We start from the raw sequence: 21,633 nt of genomic DNA, 5'->3' as shown, positions 1-21,633 counted from the left end.
TTTATTCATCATACTCTTTCTATGTGAGCTCATTACTCTCCATAAGAGTCACATGATCTCTTTGTTTCTTTTTATTTCTTTCTCTTTTCCTCTATTCACTTAGGATCATGGCAAAATAATCAAGCCCTTGACTCAACACTAATCTTGATTATATAGCTCACGGACTCGATTATATAGAGGGGTAATAAAGCAAAACTCACAACTAGATCATACTAAGTGCTTTTATTCTACTAGATCAAGATATTACCAAAAGGATCGAACTAAGAAAAACGGTAAAGATAAAAGTGATGGTGATACGATACCGGGGCACTCCCCCAAGCATGGCAGTTGCCAAGTGGAGTGCCCATACCCAGGTGATTATGTCTCCTTTGTTGGTGAAGAAGGGGGAGTTGTTGATGATGGATAGTCGCACATCGAGCGTAGGAGGTCTTCTAGCTTGCAGATAATGCCCTTGAGTGCGATGATATGCTCCTTCAACAAAATATTTTCACATGTGAGATACTTATTTTGTATACGAGCCAACTCAATCATCTTGAAAGCTTCGATTTCTGTTGGGGTATGAAGATTGTGATCCAGTTGGAGGGTGTCTTCTGTTGCTGGAACTTGGTCCTCCATGGCCTTCTTGATCCCTTCATCCTTGTTGATCTCCATAGGTTCTTCTCTCTTCAGCTCTATCTTCATCAGCCAAGCATCATTGCCTTCATGGTTGGAGGAGGAGGGAGACGACATAGTGCCTGGCCTTGAGAACCCTGACAGAAAACAGCTCGAAACAAAGACAGAAGATTTTCGCGTGATACGGGAGTCAAAACCCCCAGGAGGTTATATAATGAATTTTTACCGACGAAAATACGTGTCATGTAAGAAAACGGAGTCCGGAGAGCACACGAGGTAGGGGGGCGCGCCCAGGGGGGTAGGGGGCGCCCTCCACCCTCGTGGAGCCCTCGTGTCCTTTCCGGACTGCTGCTTATTTTTCTATTTTTCTAAATATTCCAAAACGGAGAAATATTGCCTTAAAAACTGTTTTGGAGTCGGTTTACTTACCGTACCACATACATATTCCTTTTCGGAGTTTGAAATGTTCCGGAAAGTCTCCCTTATGTATTCCTCTGGGGTTACAGTTTCAATAACATTGGTTTCAACATTTATAGGATTACCTGAGATATAGTGTTTGATTCTTTGACCGTTCACCACCTTCGGATTTCTGCCTTCAAAATTGTTGATTTTTATGGCACCAGAACGATAGACCTCCTCGATAATGTAAGGGCCTTCCCATTTAGAGAGAAGTTTTCCTGCAAAAAATCTTAAACGAGAGTTGTATAGCAATACATAATCACCTACATTAAACTCACGCTTTTGTATCCTTTTGTCATGCCATCTTTTAACTTTTTCTTTAAACAACTTGGCATTTTCATAGGCTTGAGTTCTCCATTCATCAAGTGAGCTAATATCAAATAAACTCTTCTCACCAGCAAGCTTAAAATCATAATTAAGTTCTTTAATAGCCCAATAAGCCTTGTGTTCTAGTTCGAGAGGTAAGTGTCATGCTTTTCCATAGACCATTTTATACAGAGACATACCCATAGGATTTTTATATGCGGTTCTATAGGCCCATAATGCATCACCAAGTTTCTTGAACCAATTCTTTCTGTACCTATTAACAGTCTTTTGCAAAATTAATTTGAGTTCTCTATTACTCAATTCTACTTGACCACTAGACTGAGGGTGATAAGGAGATGCAATTCTATGATTAACATCATATTTAGCAAGCATTTTACAGAAAGCACCATGAATAAAATGAGAGCCACCATGAGTCATTAAATATCTAGGGACTCCAAACCTTGGAAAGATAACTTCTTTAAGCATTTTAATAGAAGTGTTATGATCAGCACTACTAGTTGGAATATCTTCTACCCACTTAGTAACGTAATCAACAGCAACTAAAATATGTGTATTACCATTAGAGGAAGGAAAAGGTCCCATATAGTCAAAGCCCCAAACATCAAATAGTTCAATAACAAGTGAATAATTCATACGCATTTCTTGTCGTCTACTAATATTACCAATTCTTCGACATTCATCACAAGATAAGACAAACTTACGGGTATCCTTGAAGAGAGTAGGCCAATAAAAACCAGATTGCAGTACCTTATGTGAAGTCCTATCTCCGGCATGGTGTCCTCTATAAGCTTCGGAGTGACACTTGCGTAGGATCTGTTCCTATTCATGCTTAGGTACACAACGTCTAATAACACCATCTACTCCTTCTTTATAAAGATGTGGGTCATCACAAAAGTAATGCCTCAAATCATAGAATAACTTTTTCTTTTGCTGGTATGTGAAACTAGGTGGTATAAACTTAGCAACAATATAATTAGCATAGTCAGCATACCATGGAGCTGTATGAGAAGTATTTATGACATTTAATTGCTCATCCGGAAAGCTATCATCAATCGGTAGTGGGTAATCAAGCACATTTTCTAGCCTAGAAAAGTTGTCTGCAACGGCGTTCTCAGCTCCTTTTCTATCAACAATATGTAAATCAAATTCTAACCCATCTAATAAGTCTAGGTTTAGCATCTTTCTTTTCCATAAGATATTTAATAGCAGCATGATCAGTGTGAATAGTTACTTTAGAATCAACAATATAGGGTCTAAACTTATCACAGGCAAATACAACTGCTAAGAATTCTTTTCCAGTAGTAGCATAATTTATTTTAGCATTGTCTAGAGTTTTACTAGCATATTGAATAACATTTAGTTTCTTATCAACTATTTGTCCTAGAACAGCACCTACAGCATAATCACTAGTATCGCACATAATTTCAAAGGATAAATTCCAATCAGGTGGCTGAACAATAGGTGCAGAGATCAATGCTTTCTTAAGTATTTGAAATGCTTCTACACAATCATCATCAAAGACAAATGGTATATCTTTTGTAATAAATTAGTCAGAGGCCGAGAGATTTTTGAGAAGTCTTTGATGAACCTCCTATAAAAACCGGCATGACCAAGGAAACTTCTTATACCTTTGATGTCCTTGGGACATGGCATCTTTTCAATAGCATCAACCTTGGCTTTATCAACTTCAATACCTCTTTCAGAAACTTTATGCCCCAAGATAATACCTTCATTAACCATAAAGTGGCATTTTTCCCAATTCAAGACAAGATTAGTTTCTTCACATCTCTGCAAAACTCGATCAAGGTTGCTCAAGGAATCATCAAAAGAAGATCCATAGACGGAAAAATCGTCCATGAAAATCTCACAAATCTTTTCACAAAAGTCAGAGAATATAGCCATCATGCATCTTTAAAAGGTAGCAGGTGCATTACATAAACCAAAAGGCATACGTCTATAAGCAAAAGTACCAAAAGGGCATGTAAAAGTAGTCTTTGATTGATCTTTGGCTGACACAGGTATTTGAGAGAAACCAAAATAACCATCTAGAAAGCAAAATTGTGTATGTTTGGATAATCTTTCTAGCATTTGATCAATAAATGGTAAGGGGTAATGATCTTTTTTTGTAGCCTTATTTAATTTGCGAAAATCAATTACCATCCTATAACCAGTAATAATTCTTTGAGGAATCAATTCATCTTTATCATTAGGAACAACAATAATACCCCCCTTCTTAGGGACACAATGAACAGGACTTACCCACTTACTATCAGCAACAGGATAAATTATACCTGCCTCAAGGAGCTTTCGTATCTCCTTTCTTACCACTTCTTTCATTTTAGGATTCAGACGGCGTTGATGATCACGAACTGGTTTATCATCTTCTTCCAAATTAATTTTATGTTGACATAGAGTGGGACTAATGCCCTTAAGAACATCAAGAGTATACCCATTAGCAGCACGGTGCTTCTTTAGAGTTTTCAATAATCTCTCTTCTTCATGTTCTGAAAGGTTAGCACTAATAATAACAGGGTATATCCTTTCCTCATCAAGATAAGCATATTTAAGAGTATCAGGTAACGGTTTAAGCTCAAACACGGGATCACCCTTGGGTGGAGGAGGATCCCCTAGGATTTCAACAGGTAAATTGTTTTTCAGAATAGTTTCCTGTTTAAAGAATACTTCATCTAATTCCCTTCTTTCATTCATAAACATATCATTTTCATGGTCTAGCAAATATTGTTCTAAAGGAGCACTAGGAGGTACGACAATAGAAGCAAGACCAATAATTTCATCCTTACTAGGTAATTCTTCTTCACGGTGTTGTCTACTAAATTTAGAAAAATTAAATTCATGAGTCATATCATCTAAACCGATAGTAACAACATCCCTTTTGCAATCTATGGTAGCATTAACAGTACTTAAGAAGGGTCTACCAAATATAATGGGACAAAAACTATCTTGTGGGGAACCAAGAACAAGAAAATCAGCAGGATATTTAGTTTTCCCATGCAAGACTTCAACATCTCTAACAATTCCCATTGGTGACATAGTATCTCTATTAGCAAGATTAATTGTGACATCAATATCTTCTAACTCAGCGGGTGCAATGTCATGCATAATTTCTTGGTATAAAGAATAAGGTATTGCACTAGCACTAGCACCCATATCACATAAGCCATGATAACAATGATCTCCTATTTTAACAGAAATAACAGGCATGCCTACCACAAGTCTAGGTTTATCTGTATCACAGGGTTGAGCAATTCTAGTAGTTTCATTACAGAAATAAATAACATGCCCATCTATATTATCAGACAAGAGATCATTAACAATAGCAATATTAGGTTCAACTTTAACTTGCTCAGGAGGTGTATATGTTTTAATATTGCTTTTACGAACCACAGTTGAAGCTTTAGCATGATCCTTTATCCTAACAAGGAAAGGTGGTTTCTCAACATAAGAAGTAGGAACAATAGGATCATTATAAGTAATAGTCTTTTCTTCAACATTAATAGGTGCAGCTAGTTTTACTTCTATGGGAGGATGATATTTAAACCACTTCTCCTTGGTGAGATCAACATAAGCAGCAAAAGATTCACAGAAAGAAGCTACTATCTCAGAGTCAAGTCCATATTTAGTGCTAAATTTACGAAAAATATCGGTATCCATAAAAGATTTAACACAATCAAAACTAGGTGTCATACCTGACTCCTTACCATTGTCGAGGTCCCAATCTTCGGAGTTGCGTTTAATTCTTAACAATAAATCCCATTTGAATTCAATAGTCTTCATCATAAAAGAGCCACGCAAGAAGTATCAAGCATGGTGCGATTGTTACCAGAAAGCCGAGCATAAAATTTTTGAATAATCATTTCTCTTGAGAGATCATGATTGGGGCATGAATACAACATTGATTTAAGCCTCCCCCAAGCTTGAGCGATGCTTTCTCCTTCGCGAGGCCAAAAATTATATATATATAATTGCGATCACGATGAACAAGATACATAGGATAAAACTTTTGATGAAATTCCAATTTCAATCGTTTGTAGTTCCAAGACTCCATATCATCACATAGCCTATACCATGCCGATGCATCTCCCCTCAAACATAAAGGGAAGACCTTCTTCTTAACAACATCTCCGGGTACACCTGCAAGCTTAAATAATCCACAAACTTCATCCACATATATTAGATGCTCATCAGGATGTTTTGTTCCATCTCCTAAAAAAGGATTAGCTAGCAGTTTTTCTACCATACCCAAAGGAATTTCAAAGCAAGCATTTTCATTTTCAGTAGGTTCAGTAGGTTGAGGAGCAACTCTTTGCTCTACTGGTCAGGGTGAAAATACCCTGAACAAGCCCCTCAGAGGATTACTTTCCATAGTAACAAGTGGCAGTAAATTTTAGAACACTATATAAATTTTTCTTACCAAATTCCACCTACCAAAGGCACTTCACTCCCCGGCAACGGCGCCAGAAAAGAGTCTTGATGACCCACAAGTATAGGGGATCTATCGTAGTCCTTTCGATAAGTAAGAGTGTCAAACCCAACGAGGAGCAGAAGGAAATGATAAGCGGTTTCCAGCAAGGTATTCTCTGCAAGTACTGAAACAAGTGGTAACAGATAGTTTTGTGATAAGATAATTTGTAATAAGAAACAAGTGACAAAAGTAAATAAGGTGCAATGATGACCCACAAGTATAGGGGATCTATCGTAGTCCTTTCGATAAGTAAGAGTGTCGAACCCAACGAGGAGCAGAAGGAAATGATAAGCGGTTTTCAACAAGGTATTATCTGCAAGTACTGAAATAAGTAGTAACAGATAGTTTTGTGATAAGATAAATTGTAACGAGCAACAAGTAACAAAAGTAAATAAAGTGCAGCAAGGTGTCCCAATCCTTTTGTAGCAAAGGACAAGCCGGAACAAAATCTTATAATAGGAAAAGCGTTCCCGAGGACACATGGGAATATCGTCAAGCTAGTTTTCATCACGTTCATATGATTCGCGTTCGATACTTTGATAATTTGATATGTGGGTGGACCGGTGCTTGGGTGTTGTTCTTACTTGAACTAGCATCCCACTTATGATTAACCTCTATTGCAAGCATCCACAACTACAACAAAAGTATTAAGGTAAACCTAACGATAGCATGAAACATGTGGATCCAAATCAGCCCCTTACGAAGCAACGCATAAACTAGGGTTTAAGCTTCTGTCACTCTAGCAACCCATCATCTACTTATTACTTCCCAATGCCTTCCTCTAGGCCCAAATAATGGTGAAGTGTTATGTAGTCGATGTTCAGATAACACCACTAGAGGCTAGACAACATACACCTTATCAAAATATCAAATGAATACCAAATTCACATGACTACTAATAGCAAGACTTCTCCCTTATCCTCAGGAACAAACGTAATTACTCACAAAGCATATTCATGTTCATAATCAGAGGGGTAATAATATGCATATAGGATCTAAACATATGATCTTCCACCAAATAAACCAATTAGCATCAACTACAAGGAGTAATCAACACTACTAGCAACCTACTAGCACCAATCCCGGACTTTGAGACAAGAATTGGATACAAGAGATGAACTATGGTTTGGAAATGACATGGTGTTGGTGAAGATGTTGATGAAGATTGCCCTCTCCCGATGAGAGGAGCATTGGTGATGACGATGGTGATGATTTCCCCCTCCCGGAGGGAAGTATCCCCGGCAGAACAACTCTGCCGGAGCTCTAGATTGGTTCCGCCAAGGTTCCGCCTCGTGGCGGCGGAGTCTCGTCCCGAAAAGTTCCTCCTGATTTTTTCTCATTAAAAGACTTCATATAGGAGAAGATGGACGTCGGAGAGCCACCAGGGGGCCCACGAGGTAGGGGGCGCGCCCTAGGAGTGGCGCGCCCCCACCCTCGTGAGCAGGGTGTGGGCCCCCTGGCCTTCATCTTTGGCGAGGATTTTTCTTTATTTATTTTAAGATGTTCCGTGGAGTTTCAGGACTTTTGGAGTTGCGCAGAACAGGTCTCTAATATTTTCTCCTTTTCCAGCCCAGAATTCCAGCTGCTAGCACTCTCCCTTCTTATGTAAACCTTGTAAAATAAGAGAGAATAGCCATAAGTATTGTGACATAAAGTGAAATAATAGTCCATAATGCAATAAATATCGATATGAAAGCATGATGCAAAATGGATGCATCAACTCCCCCAAGCTTAGACCTCGCTTGTCCTCAAGCGAAAAGCCGATAACAATAAATATGTCCTCATGTTTAGAGGTAGAGGCGTGGATAAAAATAAAATACGGACATGAAGGCATCATGATTATTCTCATAACAGCAACTTATATAGATTTTGTCATATGATTACTTATGTTCAAGTGATGATCTATTCACAATGCAAAAGTATGAATCATAAACCTTATTGGGCTCCAACAAACTATAATCTCAGTCATTGAAGCAATTGCAATTTATCATAACATCGGAAAGAGTCTATGTCAGAGTTAAAAAGCAAGTCCACATACTCAACTATCATTTAGTCCTCCATAATTGCTAACACTCACGCAATACTTGTGGTTACAGAGTTTTAATCGGACACAGAGAAAGATAGGGGCTTATAGTTTTTCCCCACAACCTTTTACCTCAAGGGTAATGTCAACAATAATGGTTCATGCTCCCCTACATCCAATTATATCAATTATATATATATATATATCATGTTCTTTCCAACATGCTGAGCTTGCCAAAGGATAAAATGAAAAAGAAAAGGTGAAGATCACCATGACTCTTGCAGAAGGTAGAAGATAATAATAAAGGATAGGCCCTTCGCACAGGGAAGCAGAGGTTGCCATGCGCTTTTATGGTTGGATGCATAAAATCTCAATGCGAAAGAACGTCACTTTATATTGCCCCTTGTGATATGAACATTTATTATGCAGTCCGTCACTTTTATTACTTCCACATCACAAGATCGTATAAAGCTTATTTCTCCCACACCAATCAATCATACATATTTAGAGCAATTTTTATTGCTTTGCACCGATGACAACTTACTTGAAGGATCTTACTCAATCCATAGGTAGATATGGTGGACTCTCATGGCAAAACTGGTTTAAGGGTATTTGGAAGCACAAGTAGTATTTCTACTTGGTGCTGAGAATTTGGCTAGCATGAGGGGGAAAGGCAAGCTCAACAAGTTATAGGATCCATGACAACGTACTTTATCTCAGATATAAGAAAGACATAACTCATTATGTTGTCTTCCTTGTCCAACATCAACTCTTTAGCATGTCATATTTTAATGAGTGATCCCAATCATAAAAGATGTCAATGATAAAATATCTATATGTGAAAACCTCTCTTTCCTAATTACTTCCTATTAATTGCAACAATGACCAAAGCTATGTTTGCCAACTCCCAACAACTTTTAATCATCATACTCTTTCTATGTGAAGTCATTACTCTCAATAAGATCAATATGAACTCTTTGTTTCTTTTTGTTCTTTTTCTCTTTTCTTTTATTCACCCAAGATCATGGCAAAATAATCAAGCCCTTGACTCGACACTAATCTTTATTATATATAGCTCACGGACTTGATTACAAAGAGAGATCATAAAGCAAAACTCAAAACTAGATCATGCCATAAACTCTATTCTACTAGATCAAGATACTACTAATAGGATCGAACTAAGAAAAAGGTAAAGATAAGAGTTGTGATTGTGATATGATCCTGGGGCACCTCCCCCATGCTTGGAAGTTGCCAAGGGGAGTGCCCATACCCATGTGATTATATCTCCTTTGTCGGTGAAGAAGGTGGAGGTGACGGATAATCGCACATCGAGCGTAAGAGGTCCTCCAGCTTGCGAATAATGCCCTTGAGTGCATCAATATGCTCCTTCGACAAAATATTTTCTTGTGTGAGATACTTGTTTTTCATACGAGCCAACTCAATCATCTTGAAAGCTTCGATCTCAGTTGGGGTAAGAAGGTTATGATCAAGTTGAAGGATGTCTTTTGCTGCCGGAGCTTGATCCTCCATGGCCTTCTTGATCCTTTCATCCTTGTTGACCCTCGTGGGTTCTTCCCTCTTCAGATCTATCTTCATTAGCCAAGCATCGTTGTCACCAATGTTGGAGGAGGGAGACGACATGATGCCTAGCCTAGAAAACCCTGACAGAAAACAGCTCGAAACAAGAACAGAGGAGTTTTGCGCGGGAGTCAAAACCTTTGGGAGGTTATATAATGAATTTTTACCGACCAAAATATGTATCGTGCAAGAAAACGGAGTCCGGAAGGCACACGAGGTGCTCACGAGGTAGGGGCGCGCCCAGAGGGGTAGGCCGCGCCCACCACCCTCGTGAGGCCCTCGTGTCCTTCCCGGACTGCTACTTATTTTTCTATTTTTCTAAATATTCCAAAATGGAGAAATATTGCCTTAAAAATTGTTTTGGAGTCGGTTTACTTACCGTACTACATACCTATTCCTTTTCGGAGTCTGAAACATTCCGGAAAGTGTCCCTTATGTATTCCTCCGGGGTTACGGTTTCAATAATATTGGTTTCAACATTTATGGGATTACCTGAGATATAATGTTTAATTCTTTGACCGTTTACCACCTTTGGATTTGTGCCCTCGAAGTTGTTGATTTTTATGGCACCGGAACGATAGACCTCCTCGATAACATAGGGGCCTTCCCATTTAGAGAGAAGTTTTCCTGCAAAAAATCTTAAACGAGAGTTGTATAGCAATACATAATCACCTACATTAAACTCATGCTTTTGTATCCTTTTGTCATGCCATCTTTTAACTTTTTCTTTAAACAACTTGGCATTTTCATAAGCTTGGGTTCTCCATTCATCAAGTGAGCTAATATCGAATAACCTCTTCTCACCGGCAAGTTTGAAATCATAGTCGAGCTCTTTAATAGCCCTATATGCCTTATGTTCTAGTTCAAGAGGTAAGTGACATGCTTTTCCATAAACCATTTTATAAGGAGACATACCCATAGGATTTTTGTATGCATTTCTATAAGCCCATAATGCATCGTCAAGTTTCTTGGACCAATTCTTTCTAGACCTATTAACAGTCTTTTGTAAAATACATTTGAGCTCTCTATTGCTCAACTCTACTTGACCACTAGACTGAGGGTGATAAGGAGATGCAATTCTATGATTAACATCATATTTAGCAAGCATTTTACGGAAAGCACCATGAATAAAGTGTGAACCACCATCAGTCATTAAATATCTAGGGACTCCAAACCTTGGGAAAATAACTTCTTTAAGCATTTTAATAGAAGTGTTATGATCAGCACTACTAGTTGGAATAGCTTCTACCCACTTATTAACGTAATCAACAGCAACTAAAATATGTGTGTATCCATTAGAGGCAGGAAAAGGTCCCATATAATCAAAGCCCCAAACATCAAACGGTTCAATAACAAGTGAATAATTCATAGGCATTTCTTGACGTCTACTAATATTACCAATTCTTTGACATTCATCACAAGAGAAGACAAACTTATGGGCATCCTTGAAGAGAGCAGGCCACTAAAAACCAGATTGCAATACCTTATGTGCAGTTCTATCTCCAGCGTGGTGTCCTCCATAAGCCTCGGAGTGACACTTGCGTAGGATTTGTACTTGTTCATGCTCAGGTACACAACGTCTAATAACACCATCTACTCCTTCTTTATAAAGATGTGGGTCATCCCAAATGTAATGTCTTAAATCATAGAAAAGGTTTTTCTTTTATTGGTATGTGAAGCTAGGTGGTATAAATTTAGCAACAATATAATTAGCATAATCAGCATACCATGGAGTACTACGAGAAGTACTTATAACATTTAATTTTTCATCAGGAAAGCTATCATTAATAGGTAGTGGTTCATCAAGAACAGTCTCTAACCTAGACAAGTTGTCTGCAACAGGGTTCTCAGCTCCCTTTCTATCAACAATATGCAAATCAAATTCTTGTAGCAAGAGAACCCATCTAATAAGTCTAGGTTTAGCATCTTTCTTTTCCATAAGATATTTAATAGCAGCATGATCACTGTGAATAGTTACTTTAGAATCAACAATATAAGGTCTAAACTTATCACAAGCGAATACAACTGCTAAAAGCTCTTTTTTAGTAGTAGCATAATTTCTTTGAGCATTGTCTAGAGTCTTACTAGCATAATGAATAACATTTAATTTCTTATCAACTCTTTGCCCTAGAACAGCACCTACAGCATAATCACTAGCATCACACATAATTTCAAATGGTAAATTCCAATCAGGTGGCTGAACAATAGGTGCAGAGACTAATGCTTTCTTAAGTGTTTCAAATGCTTCTACACAATCATCATCAAAGACAAATGGTATATCTTTCTGCAATAAATTAGTCAGAGGCCGAGAAATTTTTGAGAAGTCCTTAATGAACCTCCTGTAAAATCTGGCGTGACCAAGGAAACTTCGTATACCTTTGATGTCCTTGGGACATGGCATCTTTTCAATAGCATCGACCTTGGCTTTACCAACTTCAATACCTCTTTTAGAAACTTTATGCCCCAAGACAATACCTTCATTAACCATAAAGTGGCACTTTTCCCAATTCAAGACAAGATTAGTTTCTTCACATATCTGCAAAACTCGATCAAGATTGCTCAAGCAATCATCAAAAGAGGAACCATAGACAGAAAAATCGTCCATGAAAACCTCACAAATCTTTTCACAAAAGTCAGAGAATATAGCCATCATGCTTCTTTGAAAGGTAGCAGGTGCATTACATAAACCAAAAGGCATACGTCTATAAGAAAAAGTACCAAAAGGGCATGTAAACGTAGTCTTTGATTGAACTCTAGCCGACACAGGTATTTGAGAGAAACCAGAATAACCATATAGAAAGCAATAGTGTGTATGTTTGCATAATCTTTCTAGCATTTGATCAATAAAAGGTAAGGGGTAATGATCTTTCTTAGCAGCTTTATTTAATTTGCGGAAATCAATTACCATCCTATAACCTGTGATAATTCTTTGTGGAATCAATTCATCTTTATCATTAGGAACAACAGTAATACCTCCCTTCTTAGGGACACAATGGACATGACTTACCCACTCACTATCAGCAACGGGATAGATTATACCTGCCTCCAGAAGCTTTAGTATTTCTTTTTCTTACCACTTCTTTCATTTTAGGATTCAGACGTCGTTGAGGATCACGAACTGGTTTGGCATCTTCTTCCAATTTTATTTTATGTTGACATATAGTGGGACTAATGCCCTTAAGATCATCAAGAGTATATCCAATAGCAGCACGATGCTTCTTCAGAGTTTTCAATAATCTTTCTTCTTCATGCTCTGAAAGGTTAGCACTAATAATAACAGGATATATCTTCTTTTCATCAAGATAAGTATATTTAAGATTATCAGGCAACGGTTTAAGCAAAAACACGGGATCGCCCTTGGGTGGAGGAGTATCCCTAAAATTTCAACAGGCAAATTGTGTTGCAGAATAGGTTCCTGTTTAAAGAATACTTCATCTATTTCCCTTCTTTCATTCATAAACATATCATTTTCATGGTCTAGCAAATAGTGTTCTAAAGGATCACTAGGAGGTACGGAAATAGAAGCAAGACCAATAATTTCATCCTTACTAGGTAATTCTTCCTCATGATGTTGTTTACTAAATTTAGAGAAATTAAAATCATGAACCATATCATCCAAGCCAATAGTAACAACGTTCTTTTTGCAATCTATCCTAGCATTAACAGTCTTTAAGAAGGGTCTACCAAATATAATGGGACAAAAGCAATCTTGTGGGGAACCAAGAACTAGAAAATCAGCAGGATATTTAGTTTTCCCACACAAGATTTCTAGGATAGATTGGTGAAATAGTAACATCAATTTTAATTTGCCTGTTTAATAGTATCTCTATTAGCAAGTTTAATAGTAACATCAATTTCTTCTAACTCAACAGGTGCAATGTCATGCATAATTTCTTTGTATAAGTCAATAGGTATTGCACTAGCACTAGCACCCATATCACATAAGACATGATAACAATGATCTCCTATTTTAACAGAAATAACAGGCACGCCTACCACAGGTCTATATTTATCTTTAGCACAAGGTTTAGCAATTCTAGAAGATTCACCTTCGAACTGAATAACATGCCCATCAATATTATCACACAAGAGATCTTTCACAATAGCAATATTAGGTTCCTCTTTAACTTTCTCAGGAAGTGTATAAGTTCTAATATTGCTTTTACGAACAGCAGTTGAAGCTTTAGCATGATCCTTTACTCTAACAGGGAAAGGTGGTTTCTCAACATAAGAAGTAGGAACAATAGGATCATTATAAGTGACAGTCTTTTCTTCAACTTTAATAGGTGTAGCTACTTTTACTTCTATGGGAGGATGATATTTAAACCACTTCTCCTTAGGGAGATCAACATAAGTAGCAAAAGATTCACAGAAAGAAGCTACTATCTCAGAGTCAAGTCCATATTTAGTGCTAAACTTACGGAAAATATCGGTGTCCATAAAAGATTTAACACAATCAAACTTAGGTGTCATACCTAACTCCTTATCTTCGTCAAGGTCCCAGTCTTCAGAGTTGCGTTTAATTCTGTCCAATAAATTCCATCTGAATTCAATAGTCTTCATCATAAAAGAGCCAGGACAAGAAGTATTGAGCATGGTTTGATTATTATGAGAAAGCCGAGAATAAAAACTTTGCATAATTATTTCTCTCGGGAGCTCATGATTGGGGCATGAATATAACATTGATTTAAGTCTCCCCCAAGCTTGAGCGATGCTTTCTCCTTCACGAGGCCATAAATTATATATATAATTGCGATCACAATGAACAAGATGCATAGGGTAATACTTTTGATGAAATTCCAGCTTCAATCTTTTATAGTCCCATGATTTCATATCATCACATAGCCTATACCATATCAATGCGTCTCCCTTCAAAGATAAAGGGAAGACCTTCTTCTTAGCAACATCATCGGGTATACCTGCAAGCTTAAATAATCCACAAACTTCATTCGCATATATTAAGTGCTCATCAGGATGCTTTGTTCCATCTCCTCTAAAAGGGTTAGCTAGCAGTTTTTCCAACATACCCGAAGGAAATTCAAAAGGAGTTTCATTTTCAATAGGTTTAGTAAGTTGAGGAGCAACTCTTTGCTCTACTGGACGGGGTGAAGATAACCCGAACAAGCCCCTCAGAGAATTACTTTCCATAGTAACAAGTGACAGTAAATTTCAGCACACTATATAATTTTTTCAATACCAAATTCCACCTACCAAAGGCGCTACACTCCCCGGCAACGGCGCCAGAAAAGAGTCCTGATGACCCACAAGTATAGGGGATCTATCGTAGTCCTTTCAATAAGTAAGAGTGTCGAACCCAACGAGGAGCAGAAGGGAATGATAAGTGGTTTTTAGCAAGGTATTCTCTGCAAGTACTGAAATAAGTGGTAACAGATAGTTTTGTGATAAGATAAATTGTAACGAGCAACAAGTAACAAAAGTAAATAAAGTGCAGCAAGGTGGCCCAATCCTTTTGTAGCAAAGGACAAGCCGGAACAAACTCTTATAATAGGAAAAGCGTTCCCGAGGACACATGACTTTTGGAGTTGCGCAGAACAGCCCAGAATTCCAGCTGCCGGGATTCTCCCTCCTTATGTAAACCTTGTAAAATAAGAGAGAATAGCCATAAGTATTGTGACATAAAGTGAAATAACAGTCCATAATGCAATAAATGTCGATATAAAAGCATGATGCAAAATGGACGTATCATGCAGCAAGGTGGCCCAATCCTTTTTGTAGCAAAGGACAAGCCTGGAAAAACTCTTATATGATGTAAAGCGCTCCCGAGGACACATGGGAATATCGTCAAGCTAGTTTTCATCATGTTCATATGATTCGCGTTCGGTACTTCATAATTTGGTATGTGGGTGGACCGGTGCTTGGGTGCTGCCCTTACTTGGACAAACATCCCACGTATGATTAACCTCTATTGCAAGCATCCGCAAATACAACAAAAGTATTAAGGTAAACCTAACCATAGCATGAAACATATGGATCCAAATCAGCCCCTTACGAAGCCACGCATAAACTAGGGTTTAAGCTTCTGTCACTCTAGCAACCCATCATCTACTTATTACTTCCCAATGCCTTCCTCTAGGCCCAAACAATGGTGAAGTGTCATGTAGTCGACGTTCACATAACACCACTAGAGGAGAGACAACATACATCTCATCAAAATATCAAACGAATACCAAATTCACATGACTACTAATAGCAAGACTTCTCCCATGTCCTCAGGAACAAAAGTAACTACTCACAAAGCATAAACATGTTCATAATCAGAGGGGTATTAATGTGCATATAGGATCTGAACATATGATCTTCCACCAATTAAACCAACTAGCATCAACTACAAGGAGTAATTAACACTACTAGCAACCTACTAGCACCAATCCAGGACTTGGAGACAAGAATTGGATACAAGAGATAAACTAGGGTTTTGAGATGAGATGGTGCTGATGAAGATGTTGATGGAGATTGCCCTTTCCCGATGAGAGGAGCGTTGGTGATGATGATGGCGATGATTTCCCCCTCCGGGAGGGAAGTTTCCACGGCAGAACAGCCCCGCCAGAACCCTAGATTGGTTCCGCCAAGGTTCCGCCTCGTGGCGGCAGAGTTTCATCCGAGAAGATGGCTTATGATTTTTTCCCATCGAAAGAGTCCATATAGCAGAAGATGGTCACCGGAGGGCCACCAGGGGGCCCACGAGGTAGGGGAGCGCGCCCCCCACCCTCGTGGGCAGGGTGTGGCCCCCCTGGTGAAGTTCTTGCGCTCAATGTTTTTTATATATTTGGAAAACATCATCCGTGAAGTTTCAGGACTTTTGGAGCTGTGCAGAAGAGGTTTCTAATATTACCTCCTTTTCCAGCCAGAATCCCAGCTGCCGGCATTCTCCCTCTTTATGTAAACCTTGTAAAATAAGAGAGAATAGGCATAAGTATTGTGACATAATGTGTAATAACAGCCTATAATGCAATAAATATTGATATAAAAGCATGATGCAAAATGGACGTATCAATGGTTCGTCTGCATATTCAAGATTGTTGAGATCCACTGTTGTCATTCCGTACTGAGGGTCTTCAGTTACCCCGCCTCGTGTCATATTGACCCATTTGCACCGAAACAAAGGGACCTTCAAACCACGTCCATAGTCAAGTTCCCATATGTTCTCTATGTAACCTTAATATGTTTCCTTTTCCGTCTTGGTTGTTGCATCAAAGCACACACCACTGTTTTGGTTGGTGCTCTTCTTATCTTAGGCGATCGTGTAAAATGTATTACCATTTATCTCATACCCTTTGAAAGTCATTATATTCAAAGATGGTAACTGGGACAACGAGTACAGGTCATCTTCAATAGAGGCGTCATGCATGGTACGTGTCTGCAACCAGCCGACGAAACTCCTGGTTTGTTCACGTGTAATCCAGTCATCAGACCGCTCCGGGTGTTTGGAGCGTAGAAAATTCTTGTGTTCGTCCATATACGGAGCCACCAAGGCAGAATTCTATAGAACTGTGTAGTGTGCTTCAGTGAGAGAATGTCCGTCCATATATATTATTTAATTCCCTCCTAGCGTGCCTTTTCCATCCAGGCTGCCCTTATGCCGCGATTCAGGAACACCAATCGACTTAAGGTCAGGAATAAAGTCAATACAAAACTCAATGACCTCCTCATTTTCATGGCCCTTGGAGCTGCTTCCTTCTGGCCTAGCACGGTTATGAACATATTTCTTTAAGACTCCCATGAACCTCTCAAAGGGGAACATATTGTGTAGAAATACAGGACCCAAAACATTAATCTCTTCGCATAGGTGAACTAGGACGTGCGTCATGATGTTGAAGAAGGATGGTGGGAACACCAACTCAAAACTGACAAGACATTGCACCAAATCATTCTCTAACCTTGGTATGATTTCTGGATCTATTACCTTCTGAGAGATTGCATTGAGGAATGCACATAGCTTCACAATGGCTAATCAAACGTTATCCGGTAGAAGGCCCCTCAATGCAACCAGAAGCAGTTGCGTCATAATCATGTGGCAGTCATGAGACTTTAGGTTCTGGAACTTTTTCTCGGCCATATTTATTATTCCCTTTATATTCGACGAGAAGCCAGATGGTACCTTAATACTAAGCAGGCATTCAAAGAACATTTCCTTCTCTTCTTTGGTAAGAGCGTAGCTGGCATGACCCTGATGTATGCCATCTTTTTTGTGCATACGTTGCTAGTCCTCCCGTGCCTCAGGTGTATTTTTTGTCTTCTCATACACGCCCAAGAAGCCAAGCAGGGTCATGCAAAGATTCTTCGTCACGTGCATCACGTCGATTGCGGAGCGGACCTCTAGGTCTTTCCAATAGGGCAAGTCCCAGAATATAGATTTCTTCTTCCACATGGGTGCGCGTCCATCAGCGTCATTCGGAACAGGTTGTCCACCAGGACCCTTTCCAAAGACTACCTTCAAATCCTTGACCATATCATGTACATCAGCACCAATAGCGAGGCTTCGTCTGGTGATCCGCCTCACCTTTGAAATGTTTGCCTTTCTTTCTTACGGGATGCCTGCTTGGAAGAAATCGACGATGTCCCAGGTACACATTCTTCCTACAATTATCCAAATATATACTGTCAGTATCATCCAAACAGTGCGTGCATGCGCGGTATCCCTTATTTGTCTGTCCCGAAAGTTTACTGAGAGCAGGCCAATTATTGATGGTCACGAACAGCAATGCCTTTAGGTCAAATTCTTCCCCCATGTGCTCATCCCATGCACGTACACTTGTTCCATTCCACAGTTGTAACAGTTCTTCAACTAATGGCCTTAGGTACACATCAATGTCGTTGTCGGGTTGCTTAGGGCCTTGGATGAGCACTGGCATCATAATGAACTTCCTCTTCATGCACAACTAAGGAGGAAGGTTATACAAACATAGAGTCACAGGTCAGGTGCTATGGTTGCTGCTCTGCTCCCCAAAAGAATTAATGCCATCTACGCTTAGACCAAATCACACGTTCCTTGCGTTACCTGCAAACTTATTCCTATACTTTCTCTCGACTTTTCACCAATGCGACCCGTCAGCAGGTACTCTCAACTTTCTGTCTTTCTTACGGTCTTCTCTATGCCATCGCACCGCCTTGGCATGCTCTTTGTTTTGGAACAAACGTTTCAACCGTGGTATTATAGGAGCATACCACATCACCTTGGCAGGAATCTTCTTCCTGGGGCGCTCGCCCTCGACATCACCAGGGTCATCGCGGCTGATCTTATAGCGCAATGCACCGCATACCGGACAAGCGTTCAAATCCTCGTACTGATCACTGCGGTAGAGGATGCGGTCATTAGGGCATGCATGTATCTTCTGCACCTCTAACCCTAGAGGGCAGACAACCTTCTTTGCTTCGTACGTACTCTCGGGCAATTCGTTGTCCTTTGGAAGCATATTCTTTATCATTACCAGCAACTTTCCAAATCCCTTGTCAGATACACCATTCTCTGCCTTCAATTGCAGCAATTCCAGTGTGGTGCCCAACTTTTTTTTGTCAGCTTCACAATTCGGGTACAACAATTTCTTGTGATCCTCTAACATGCCCTGCAACTTCTTCTTCTCCAAATCACTTCCGCAGTTTCTCTTTGCATCGGCAATGGCCCGACCTAGATCATTAGCGGGCTCTTCTGATGCCTCTTCTTCAGCTTCTTCCCGCATTGTCGGCTCGGCTTCTTCCCCCATTGTTGTATCATCGTATTCAGAGAACCCATGGCCAGGATAGCTGTCGTCGTGCTCTTCTTCTTCATTGTCTTCCATCATAACCCCTCTTTCTCCGTGCTTGGTCCAAACATTATAGTGGGGCATGAAACCGGACTCAAACAGGTGGACGTGAATGGTTCTTGACGTAGAGTAATTGTGATCATTCTTACAGCCAGCACATGGACAAGGCATAAAACCATCCGCCCGCTTATTTGCCTCAGCCGCAAGCAGAAAAGTATGCACGCCATTAATGAACTCGGGAGAGCATCGGTCATCGTACATCCATTGTCGGCTCATCTTCATTACACAACACCGAAAAGACCAAATTAATACAAGTTCATACATAAAGTTCATATAACACTTAAATGCAACAAACAAACAGCTCTCTAGCTAAAGAATTTAAATGCAACAACAAATGTGATCAAGATCGCAACTAAGGTAACAATTGATCCAACAGCATAATGATACTAAGCCTCACTATGAATGGCATATTTTCTAATCTTTATAATCTGCAAGCACATTTTCTCCATCTTGATCTTGTGATTATCGACGACATCAGAAACATGCAACTCCAATTCCATCTTCTCCCCCTCAATTCTTTTCAATTTTTCTTTCAAATACTCGTTTTCTCTTTCAACTAAATTTAACCTCTCGACAATAGGGTCAGTTGGAATTTCCGGTTCACATACCTCCTACATACAAATATATATATGTCAACTGGATGGGCATAATTTGTCATAAACACGAAATGCAACAAATAGTTTTAAAAGAGAATATACCACATCTGAATCATAACAAGGACGAGGGCTGACGGGGACGGATATCAAAACCATGGCACTATGTATAACAAACAACGTACGGGTAAGATAATTATACGAGTAACTATATATCCAAATCACACAAATATCAATTTTTTATATAAAACATTCATGAACAAGAGGCTCACCGCAAGGTGGTGCAGGCGATCGGCGGTGGTTACGACGGAGATTTAGAAGGCACTAAGTAAACCACATCTACATATGCAAACTAAGTGTTATTTTTGACCTCAAATTGCATATAAATCAAATACTAGCACATATAATTCCTCCCAAATTACTAAACTCACAAATTAATCACTATATGAAGAATTGCAAGAGCTAATCTAGCAATGAGAGATGAACGGACAAAGTTGCTAACCTTTGTGATCATTTGAATGGATGGGGCCTTCAAATCTTGACAAATTTTGGGCAAAATGTGTGATGAGCTCGAGAGAAAGAGGGGAAGAACAGAGAGGAGAGGGGAAAGGGGAAGAACAAAGCGAGCTCGGGTGGACGAAAGGTTTATGTAGGACGACCTTTAGTACCTGTTCGTGTCACGAACTGGTACTAAAGGTGCTGGAGAGGCCCCAGACTAACAACATCCTGCCACCACTCTCTTTAGTACCGGTTCATGGCACGAACCGGTGCTAAAGATTGGCCACGAACCGGTACTAATGGTAGCGGCCCAGCTAGCCGTTGGAACCGGCACTAATGGTCACATTAGTGCCGGCTCAAATTCAAACCGGCACTAATGTGCTTCACATTTGACCGTTTTTCTACTAGTGATATATCGAGCTAAGACCGAACGAAGCGTGATCCTAGTATTTACGGAATGAGGTCAGAGTTTGGTGTGGTAGTTTTACATTAAATAAATATTTACAAAGCCCAAATTAAGATCATGCCATCTTCTAGTACAATGAAAATTCGTATGTTAATTCATCCTTCCATTTGCACGTTCGATGAACAGATTGGAGCCTAAATGCGATTCATTTTAGCGGAAGTCTTTGGTGACTTTAATTAAATTATAATATTGTATGTTACAAGAGAGGGAATAAGGAACTCAGGATAGTGATCATGCCACACCTCCGACATCGTCTCTTTATAACCTACCCAAGCAAGTTCATATGCTACTCCATGTTAAATTGTGATACAAATTCTATCGTGTTAGACTAGATGTAGTACAAATGGTGTGGGTGTTGCATTGACGTTGACATCGACGCTTACGAGTACAACTTGTTTTACTTGTCATCCAAGGGCTCTTATGTGTTGTCCTCATATATAACCCATGTAGTCGCACCTAAAGATGGCATGTCGTCTCTTGCTTGTAATACACCTTCATCATAATGATTGCACCTTCGTGTGTCCATGACTTTTTCCTGTAAGGGTTTCCACGTAAAAAATGGTGTTTCTTGTGTCTCGCCTGATCTTGTTTTATCTAACACTCCATTTACTTCTCACATGCAATGCTTGATTGTCATGTTGCCAAACATACTTATCATCGGCTGGCTTCATAAGTCACAATTGTACCCGTCACACGCAATTCATCTGGAATTTTAGTGGTAGTTGCGTCATGTGGATGGCTGAAGCAAAAGCGATGTGAATGATTGAATGACT

General features: G+C 39.4%; 1 pseudogene; it reads right to left on the bottom strand.

The window, feature by feature from the left end:
* Nucleotides 1-2,566: 2,566 nt before the first annotated feature.
* The window catches only part of LOC119273035, a 105,313-nt pseudogene continuing 86,246 nt past the window's right edge, over nucleotides 2,567-21,633 (bottom strand).

This window comes from Triticum dicoccoides, chromosome 3A, assembly GCF_002162155.2.
Source record: "Triticum dicoccoides isolate Atlit2015 ecotype Zavitan chromosome 3A, WEW_v2.0, whole genome shotgun sequence".
Lineage (NCBI taxonomy): Eukaryota > Viridiplantae > Streptophyta > Magnoliopsida > Poales > Poaceae > Triticum > Triticum dicoccoides.
The sequence above is the reverse complement of the archived record's forward strand: the minus strand, read 5'-3'. Positions and strand labels throughout refer to the sequence as shown.